The following is an 11,289-nucleotide window of genomic DNA, read 5'->3' as shown; positions in this document are numbered from 1 at the left end:
AAAATACAAAAACAAAACATTTTTAAAATATTAAGGGCATTGAAGAAGATCCAATAATAATCTAATGTAGATTAACAATAGTAACAACAAATTATATTTTATTATATGATATGATTAATAGCATTTTTTAAATATGATGGTTTTGTTCTAAACATGGTGATTATCTTTATAGACAGACATCCAACATAATATATAATATTTACCATCTGAATTTAACAATGTCATGTCAACAATTGGAAAAGTCAGCCTTCAATTAATAATAATGATTATTATTGTGCCTTTCTGCCCCAACAGCAGGGGTGCTTTTGACCCCAAATACCATACTTTTACATATTCTTTCGTCATTTAAAAACTGCTGCTATAGGCATCTTAAACAAAACTGAATATCATATAGAAGACCTTTGTCTCAAGATATATTCAAGAATTGTAGCGAAACTTAAATGTACAACATTTTTAAAAACATCAAATATTAGATCAAGTAAGCACAGAATCGACTTTGAGCAGCTGCCCGCGAATGCATCAAGGATCAGACAATTTTGCATGTACAGTGCCCTCCACTAATATTGGGACCCTTGGTAAATATGAGCAAAGGTGGATGTAAAAAATAAACCTGCATAATTTATCGTTTTGAGCTTTCATTAAAGTCATTAAAGTAAAACAATAGAACCTAGGGGTGAAATCTCACTTGCAACATAATTTTCCCAAGATAACAGTTCTGAGTTTTCTCCAACAATGTCTAATGAGTTTGGAGAACACCTGAGAGATCAGAGACCCTTCCTTCAAACAGAATCTCTTTATTCCCAGCTTCATGTTGGTGCTTCTTCTCCTCAGTTTCTATAGAGGGTTCAGGTCAGGGATATGGCCATGGTAGAAGCTTCATTCTGTGCTCAGTCACACATTTTTGTGTTGATTTTGATGTTAGTTTTGGATCATCGTCCTGCTGGAAGATGCAGCCATGGCCCATAATAAGATTTCTAACAGAGGCAGTCAGTTTTAGATTTTTTATCTGCTGGTATTTGATAGAATCCATGAAGCCATGTATCTAAACAAGATGTCCAGGACCTCCGGCAGAAAAATAGGCCCACAACATTAAAGACCCAGCAGTATTTTTAACCGTGAGCATGGGGTACTTTTTTTCCCCTGTCTGCACCAAAACCATCTGGAGGGTTAGCTGGCAAAAAGCTCATTTTTAGTTTCATCTGACCAGAGAAGCCAGTCCTGTTTGAAGTTCCAATAGCATCTGACAATTGCTGGAGTTTGTTTTTCGGTGATGTAGTGGCTGTTTGATCATTTTATTTTAGGCTTTCTGACCCCAAGACTCAACAATTCTCCAGCTGTGATCCTTTGAGAGTCTTTGGCCACTCGATCTATCCTTCTTATCATGCATTAGGATGATATAGACAAGTCCTCTTCTAGGCAGATTTGTAACATCTTTATTTGATTGGAGCTTCTTAATTATTGCCCTGATGATGGGAACGGGGATTTCCAATGCTTTAGCTCTTTTCTTACAGCCACTTTCTATTTTGTGAAGCTCAACAAACTTGTTCTGCACATCAGAACTACATTCTTTGGTTTTACTTCTTGTGATGGACGATTAAGGGAATTTGGCTTTTGTGTTCCTCATATTTATAATCCTGTGGAACAGAAAGTCATGACCGGACAATTTTACACTTTATAGCCACCCTGGTGTGCTAAAAAAAAATTGTAATATTAATGGGAATATCCTTCAGAGATATTTTACTTAGACACATTTTCAGGGGTGCCAATAATTGTGGCCAACGTGAACTAGAAAAAAAAAAAATCATAATGATATTTCCCCCTCAGTTTCCATTGTTTTACTTAACCCTTTAACTGTCACTCCCATTTTTGAACTAAGACATAAAAATGCACTATCCAGACTTAAATTTTTATAATTCATGAAAATATTTTAGAGTATGATTTTGATGTATATTTTCCATGGTAATGCAATGTCTGATTTTAAAATGCATTTCAAAGGATGAATTTTGAGACTTTAAGTTTTGAACTGATGTATAATTTATTATGATATCTAAATCATGAAAGAGAAAAAAGGCAACGAAGAAAGTCTTTTGTGACAAAGGTCAGAACTCATGTTATGATATTGATTTTTTAAGTTGCACTCTTGACATATTAATCTATTGTTTTTCCTACATAATTTGTAACACAAAAATATGGTAAAATATTTATTTAGGCGGCTTAGACCTTTCCAACGATGCATAGTTTGTCATAATTAGATTAGGATTCTTTTCTAATATGTTGAAGTTAACTTAGGCGTCCTACAGGGTGGACGGTGACAGTTAAAGGGTTAAAGGAAAGGTTAGAATTTCGTGAATTTTTCAAATGAAAGATCTAAAGGATAAACATTTATTTTCATAGTCACCTTTGCTCTTATTTACCAAGGGTGCCAACATTAGTGGAGGACACTGTATATGCTGAAAAGCAGATGTTTTGGAAAGTGCTACGGCACGTCTTCTGCCATCTAGTGGTTTAGAGGAAAATAATATCAAATGCGTCTTTTACCCCGGGGGTGCCTTTAGCCCAGTTGTACCCTTCTAAGTCATTCAAGGCCCACAAAAAGGTAGTAACTTTGTGATTTCTCCTCAGATCGGATTTCTGTGAAGACAGGTGAGGAGCTAAAGATGGATGTTATGTTGCCCAATGCTGATAAAGTGGAGGCAAACTCCAGTGGAGAATGGAGGGAGGTTATGAAAAGAGGCCAAAGGGTCTGGAGCGATCGAATGATTGACAGTGATGGGAACCTGATCATTAAAGAGTTTATGGCCAATGATTCAGGGACATACAGAGTTCTGGACTCTGAAGGAAACATCTTGATCACAGTGACAGTCACAGGTGAGACCAACTCCAGACCAACAGTATTTGGAAAGCCGAGCTTTATTTATGATTTGAGCATGAAACTGTGTGACTGACCTTTCAATATCCTCTATACATTCAACAGGAAAACTGGACAACACAGATAAAGGCAAAACTGATGACACTCAACTTCGTAAGTAAAAGCAGATGGCATTGAGAGCTTTGCTAGGGGCGGGCGATATGGCAAAAATATATCGCAAATTTTATTTTATTTTTTTTTTTTTTTTCAGAAATATCACGATTTACTGTTTTATCATGATTTATCAGTATTTTGCAAGTTGTCTGAGCAGCACAGCCAAACTTACTTCCCTATTTAAGAACAAAGCCTTAAAAGGTAATAAAATATTAAATACAAAGAAAAAAAAGAAGAAGATAGACTACTTGTTACAAATACACAATATACAAATAAAGCAAGCTTTAATTTTTAGGTATACGGTAGGTGTATCAAATAGAGGGTCACCATCAAAGTCATTTTTTGGTGAATGTCCCTTTAACCCCTTAACTTAACCTTACCTAGTCTAATCATGAAAAACTATATATTGTTGGAAAGGTCTAAGACCCCTAAATAGATATTTGACATTTTTTAAATAAAAATAGATAATATATATTTTTTTAATAAATAATAGATACATTTATGACAAGAGTGCACCTCAAAAATCTACTTAACAGGAGTTCTGACCTTTGTCACAAACAGACTTTCTTGTTGCCTTTTTCCCTAACACATTTTAGAAATCATATATCAGTTGAAAACTTAATCTCAAAATTCACCCTTTGAAAGCCATTTTAAAATCAGACAGTGTATTAACATGGAAGCAGAAAATGGAGACACTTTTATAGTCCACGATCAAATATTGTCATATCGCACACTCCTAAGCTTTACAAAAATAATAATAATAATAATAATAAAATAAAATAAAAAATATAGCTGCTAGCAGCAATTAGCACTGTTTGAGCATTTAAGGCCTTTTTGGCTTCTATGCTTTTAGGGTGTAGGCCAACATGAAATAAATGAAATATGATATGAAGATCTAGTTTGAGTGAATATATGAGCTTTTTTTTTTTTTTTGCAATTTGTGGCCATTTAAAATAGAAATTATGTGGTTTTGAAGCCTTTTTAACTGTTATAGCGCCACCTATGGTCCAATTTCTATGAAACTTTGCATGCTTGTTAAGAGTCATTTGACACAAATCTTTGAGTTTTTGTTTAGGTTCTATAGGCTTTTGGTTATAAATTGCCACGCCCCTTTCTTTAATGACCCTGCTATAGCCAAAGGACAAAATTCAGCTTTTTTATATATAATTATTGATCTAGAGACTCCAGAGAATGTTACTGCAGTGGTTTGATCGAGATTAAATGAAAAACCCATGACTAGTTCGCAAAAGTAGGTTTTTAACATATTTGTGAATATTTATTGAACTATTTGATTGACAGCAATGGTTTTTGAGGCAAAGTTGTTCGGCATGAGGAGATCTATCATATGATATGAAGATATAGTGTATATATGAATATATGGATGTTTTATTGCGATTTTAGTTATTTTACAATAGAAATTATTATATTGTTAAGAGTCATTTGGTACATGTTTACACCTATTTTCATAAAGTTACGTTTTTGTTTAGGTTCTATAGGCTTTTGAGTATATGTGGCCATGTCCCTTTTTAAAATGACCCAGTTACAACCAACCAAAGGACAAAATTCAACTTTTTTTTTTTTTTGATTATTGATCTAGAAAGTCCAGAGAATGTTACTGCAGTTGTTTGAAAAACCTAGGACTAGTTCGCAAAAGGTTTTTCACATAATTGAGAATAATTCATGAACGATTTGGTTGACAGCAATGGTTCTTGAGCCAGTTGTTCAGCATGAGGAGATCTATCAAATGATATGCATATTGTGTGGATGTGTGAAACACCAAATGATTACAGAGGCCAAAAAACTCATCAGCGCCAACTAGTGGCTGATTTCTTTCAATATTCTTACAGACCTTTAGGGCCATGAGTCAAACATGACCACCGAGTTTCATCTAATTGATGCTCAAAATTCATTGTTTGATGGCGGCCGTGTTTTTTGAGATACACCAATGTCCTCATAGACCCTTATGGAACATTGGACCAAGACACTGCATACCAATTTTCAGGTTGATTGGACTAATAATTGCCTAGTTATAGCGTTTTAGGTTGTGTCCTTCTTATAGCGCCACCAAGTGGTCAAGCTCCGCAATTTTTTTTTGTTTGACCAAAAGATTGAGCTATACACGTGTACCGAGTTTGGTGAAGATCTCATTCTGTTCAAGAGTTATAGCCATGTTAGTAAAAATGGCCCCTCACTTTCAACACTACGTGCTCGGCCCCTAATAATAATGATGGTAATAATATGCAGTGATCTTTAGAAAAAAAAAAAACACAACAACATTTTAAATAACTGTGTTCTCTTCCCTACTCTCCTTCCTCCTCTATTTCCTTAGAGAAATTATTTTTGCCAGTTGGAGTGTGTCTGGGATTTCTAGTGGCTCTGGCTGTGATTGTGATTACTATCGTCACACGGCAGCGGCAGCAAAGAGATTACATAAAAGTGCAAGGACAGGAGAATACAGAGCTCCCAGAGGTATCAGTGGGACACAATATTGACCTTAACTGAATGTAATTAAACCACACAGAGGCCCTGAACACCTCTGGTTACTTGTAACTTAAAAACCAACATGATTCTGTCAACATATAAAAATATATTAAAACAACAATATAATATTAATGACTAATAAATGAATGGGTATATAAATGACTATAATGATTATTCTACATGATTACATTATTAAATGGAATAATAAAATGATTATAAATGAATAAATGAAAGAAGAATACATGAAGAATGTATATAAAAAAGAGAAAGTAAATCCTTGTATCCTTCAATGGCATCTGCAGCCTTTCACAATAGCAATCCCTTTTAATTTACTTAATGAATGCTTTTAATTAAGGTTTATGGTATTGTGTTTTTTCAGTTGTATTCCACTCATGTTTAACATAAGCTTTTCTCAGCATATATAAGGATGATTTTGTATGCAGTATGTTGTTCCATTGTACGGTCTGTAAATTTAAACATATAGTAAATTACTTTGTCTGCTTCAAAAGTTATGAGAATCTTTCCTTGGGTCATTGATGTTGGAAGCTAAAGTGACACTGAAAATCAGTGAGGAGCTGAAATTAGATGTTCTGTTGCCAAATGCTGATATAGTGGAGCATCAGAGCAACATTAGGATCAAGTGTAAAGAGGTTTGGAAGAGAAGCGATGGGGTTCAGAGTTGAGAGACCATTAATGGATATGTGGGAATATTATTTTTAAAGTGGACAGCTGAGATTTATTTATCATGATTTGAACAGTAAATTGATGTTAAACTGTGACAAATCTTTCGATATCCTAAACAGAATCTAGTAAAAAAAAAAATAATGGGAAATCTGAATTGGACAAATTATGGCAAAATTGATATACAAAAAGGACAACAAGGTAAGTAAAATAGGTGGTGTTAAGAGCTTTACAAAAATTTTTAAACAAGAAAAACATATGAGGGAACATATAAAACATAAAAAAAATGTGTTGCCAGTGCCCTGGAAGCGCTCACTTGTGTGGAATGCTTTCCATTTTATTTCATCTTTCTCTATGCTAAACATGCAGTGATTTACAAAATCGTGACACCCAGAATGGGCTTAAAATTAATGGAACTTTTACAATGTAAGTTTGCAGCCTTTGTGTTTGTGTGTTCTTACACTGTACCAATATCAAGGTTTCTGTTTTTGAAAAACTAAACCTGTATCGATGCTAAATAATGTGCGAACATTATAAAAATGGAGGTAACTTTCAGGCTATATATGAAGTTTCTTTAATATGAAGGGAAAACAAAATCCAAACCCACATGGCTGTGTGTGAAAAAGTGTTAGCAGCAACAACTGCAATCTTGCAATAAGTCTGTTACAGCACTGTGCAGGAATCCACTCATCTTGGCAGAATTGTTGTAATTCATAATAATTGGAGGGTTTTCAAGTATGAACCGCCTTTTTAAGGTCATGCCACAGCATCTCAATGGGATTCATGTCAGGACTTTGACTAGGTCACTCCAAAGTCTTCATTTTGTTTTTCTTCAGCCATTCAGAGGTGGATTTGCTGCTGTGTTTTGGATCATTGTCCTGCTGCAGAACCCAAGTTTACTTCAGCTTGAACTCACGAACAGATGGCCGGACATTGTCCTTCAGGATTTTTTAGTAGACAGCATAATTCATGGTTCTGTTCATCACAGCAAGTCTTCCAGTTCAAGAAGCAGAAAAACAGCCCCAGACCATCATCAAACTACCACCACCAGATTTTACTGATGGTATGATGTTCTTTTTCTGAAATGCTGTGTTACTTTTACGCCAGATGTAATGGGACACACACTTTCCAAAAAGTTCAACTTTTGTCTCGTCAGTCCACAGAGTATTTTCCCAAAAGTCTTGGGGATCATCAAGATGTGTTCTGGCAAAACTGAGACGAGCCTTTATGTTCTTTTTGCTCAGCAGCGGTTTTCGTCTTGGAACTCTGCCATGCAGGCCATTTTTGCCCAGTCTCTTTCTTATGGTGGAGTCATGAACACTGACCTCAACTGAGGCAAGAGAGGCCTGCAGTTCTTTAGATGTTGTTGTGGGGTCTTTTGTAACCTCTTTTTAAGTTGTCGCTGTACTCTTGGGGTAATTTTGGTCGGCCGGCCACTCCTGGGAAGGTTCACCACTGTTCCATGTTTTGGCCATTTGTGGATAATGGCTCTCACTGTGGTTCGCTGGAGTCCCAAATCTTCAGAAATGGCTTTATAACCTTTTCAAGACTGAGAGATCTCAATTACTTTCTTTCTCATTTGTTCCTGAATTTCTTTTGATCTCAACACAATGTGAGGATCTTTTGGTCTACATCACTTTGTCACACAGGTCCTATTTTAGTGTTTTCTTGATTGTGAACAGGTGTGGCAGTAATCAGGCCTGGCTGTGGCTAGAGAAACTGAACTCAGCTGTGATAAACCACAGTTATGTTTTAAAGAGTGGGGGGCAGAAACTTTTTCACACAGGGCCATGTGGTTTTGGATTTTGTTTTCCCTTCATAAAAAAACTCTTTATTTAAAAACTGCATGTTGTGTTTGTGTTTTCTTTGATTAATATTTAAACTTGTTTGATGATCTGAAACATTAAAGTGTGGCAAACATGCAAAAAAATAAAAAAAACAGGAAGGGGGCCAACACTTTTTCACACCACTGTATATAAGGGTATATGTAATAGAAGTCAAATATAAGGTAATCTGCAGAGGATTCGGTCACTATATTGCTTACTATTTTTTGCCATTTTTGAATATTGGCATTTACTACAAATAATATGGTCATTATTAGCCTGGTTTAAGAACTGGACTGATAACTGAACTTAATCCTAATGTATGAACTGGGATTTTATTTCTAATAATTCTCAAAAATTTGTAAAGTATTCTTAGAACAAACAGTAAGCATGCATGTCTGTGCCAAACTGTAAAAGTATGCATACACATGTACATTTTATACAATTTCTTAATGTATATTTCTACCATTTTTAATACTTATATAGGTTTAAATAATGTTTATATGTATGGTACAATTTAACCCTTATGTGGTTCTTGGGGTCTTTTTGACTCCAAATGACATTTGCTAAAATTGGGTAAAAAAAAAAAAAAAAGTTCCCTTTGTTCAAATGGTATGAGACTTTGTACAACAGTCAACACTATCTTGATCTAGAAATAAAAAATAAAAAAAAGGAACGATATCTTGATTTTATGTTAGTGTGAAAAAAAAAAAAAGTCACGTTCATGGTCAACAAAATGCAATTTTGTAACAAAATAATAGTAAAAAAAAAAATATATATATATATATATTTTCCTGTTTATTAATGTTTTTACTCCAGATTTGTGGAGTTTTCGGAGGATTTATTACATTTTTTTTAATTTATATAAATTAATAAATAATTTGTTTTTTATACAATAACAGTTTTTTTATTCATGGGGATAACATGGATAATTCCACATAGTTTAGTTTTCGCATTCTTATGTTCATGTTGTGTACTGCTACTCAATATGTAATAGAACTGATTTGTTTCAGTACAAAATCCTGAACTTTGACAAAAAGTCATTTTTATTGTTAGAATTGTGATTTCATAATATGTAGATATGAATTCAACTGAAAAAAAAAACTTGTGAAAAGATACCTTTCTGGTGGGCAAACAGCAAATAGCATATAGTGGAGCTCTGCAGCCATCTAGTGGTAAAAGTGATGTTTTGTTACTTTTAAAACTGGATTTTCCAAAAGATGGGCAAAAATCTTACACCAAACCCTGTGAAATGATCCATGTTATCCCCATGAATTAAAGTTAGAAATGTGGGTCTTTTATAAAGTATACACACACACACACACACACACACACACACACATATATACATACATACATATATACATATATACATATATATATATATATATATATATATATATATTTATTATTATTATTTTTTAACTATTATTTTGTTACAAAATTGCATTTTTGTTTCCCGGCACGAAAAATTACCCCGAAGTCCCCGAGTGTGATTTGAAAACGAGGACCGCATAAAGTTTGAACATAATGGAGAAATGACATTTCTGTTGTGTTACGGTTTCACATCAGTCACATGACCTGTTCAGCTCTAACAGATGATCTGAGATCAGATGCCAATCATATCACATGATCTAAGCTGTCAGAGAAACAGGTGTTTCCTTCAGAATAAAAGTCAGTGTTGAAGTTAATATTAAATTCATATGTGAATGATTAAATAATTCCCAGTTCAGTCACTGAACATCATGCAGTATTATATTAATTTCCAGTGAAGGATTATAAATCCTACTGCTCTTTATTGGAAGGTGCCAAATATTTCCACACTGTCAAAACACTCACCTGTCTGTGTGTGCATGTGCGCCAGTCATACTTTTAGTTTTGTTTCCATGTAAAATTGTGGTTAATTGTGCATTGGCTTAGAAAGTATTGACACCTGAACAGCAGAACCATGTAAGTTTTCATGCTTTATAATATTTTTGTTTCCTATACTGCTTCTCTGTAAAAACTAAACCTGCTAGTGATGTGGAAAGGAGTCAATGTGTTTATGCTCAATTTATTACTACAATTATGTTTTTTATTAACACTATAAAAAATAGTTTAACTTGAAGTTACCTGGTTGCCTTAAAATGTTGAGTTTATTGAAAAAAAAAAGCACAAAACAACAACAACAACAAAAAAACATTAATACAAAGAAAGGGATAAGTTTAAAATCAACAACCTCAACGCTTTATCTTACCTGAACATTATCACATTATTAAGTTGACAAAAAGAAAATTGTTGTGATTACAAATAAAGAAAATAATTTCTTACAATGTGGGGTTACTGATATAATTATTTGAATGTTCTACATTTGGTGATTTTTTTAAACCAGTTGTTTGCATATTGGGACTTTTGGTTTAAAAATATAACTTTTGTTGGTCTAATTTAATAAAATTATGAGACATATCTACAGAGTTGAATGTATTCATTTGACTAACTGTACTGATGAGTATAATTCATCTTAATTCACTGAGAACACAACAAACTGGTTCAATGATTTTAATGTTTAGTATGTTTTATAAAAGTTATTACTTTATTTACTTAACATTAACACTTTCTACAATAATGAAAACGTTTTAGCATTCAGATTTAACAAACAAATAAGAGCGTCACTGGCATTAGTACAGTTTTTAGCCAATGAAAGCAACATAGCTTGCATTCATGTAACCACCCACAACGTAATCTCTTCAGCACAATGCTAACCACAAAAATGTCAGTGAATGACAGCTCTTTCCAATAACAAAAACAGAGCATTTAACCTGTATCTGTCACATAAACCAGCTCTTCTGCTCTCTACAGGCTGAACTGCTTTTATCTTCTGCTGCTGTTTTGCCATTTCCATGGTCAGTATACAGCCATTTTTGTTGACAAATTGTAACCATTTTTGGTTTTCAGTGTCAGTTATTCTAGGTGATTGTTTCTCTGTTGCGTCATACAGCCAAGTGACTTTGTTTGTCATTTTCTAGTGTATTATGTCATCACACACCATTGATTCATTCAAGAATTCACCACAACTCCACTGACTCATATAGGGTCAAGATTATTTGATGAGTTCATTTGCAAAAACTTTTCATTGTGCATTCCAATAAATCTCAAACAAAGTGCAGTTGGCTTATTTTGATTAAGTAATTTAACAAAAAAAAAAAAAAAAAAAAAAAAAAAAACACACAACAAAAAACATGTTTTTTGAACTTTTAAAAAAGTATCGTTTTTTGCAAATAAACATTCAATGTCCAATTGTGG

The sequence above is a fragment of the Garra rufa genome, chromosome 17 (assembly GCF_049309525.1).
Source record: "Garra rufa chromosome 17, GarRuf1.0, whole genome shotgun sequence".
Lineage (NCBI taxonomy): Eukaryota > Metazoa > Chordata > Actinopteri > Cypriniformes > Cyprinidae > Garra > Garra rufa.
Note: the sequence above shows the minus strand (reverse complement) of the source record.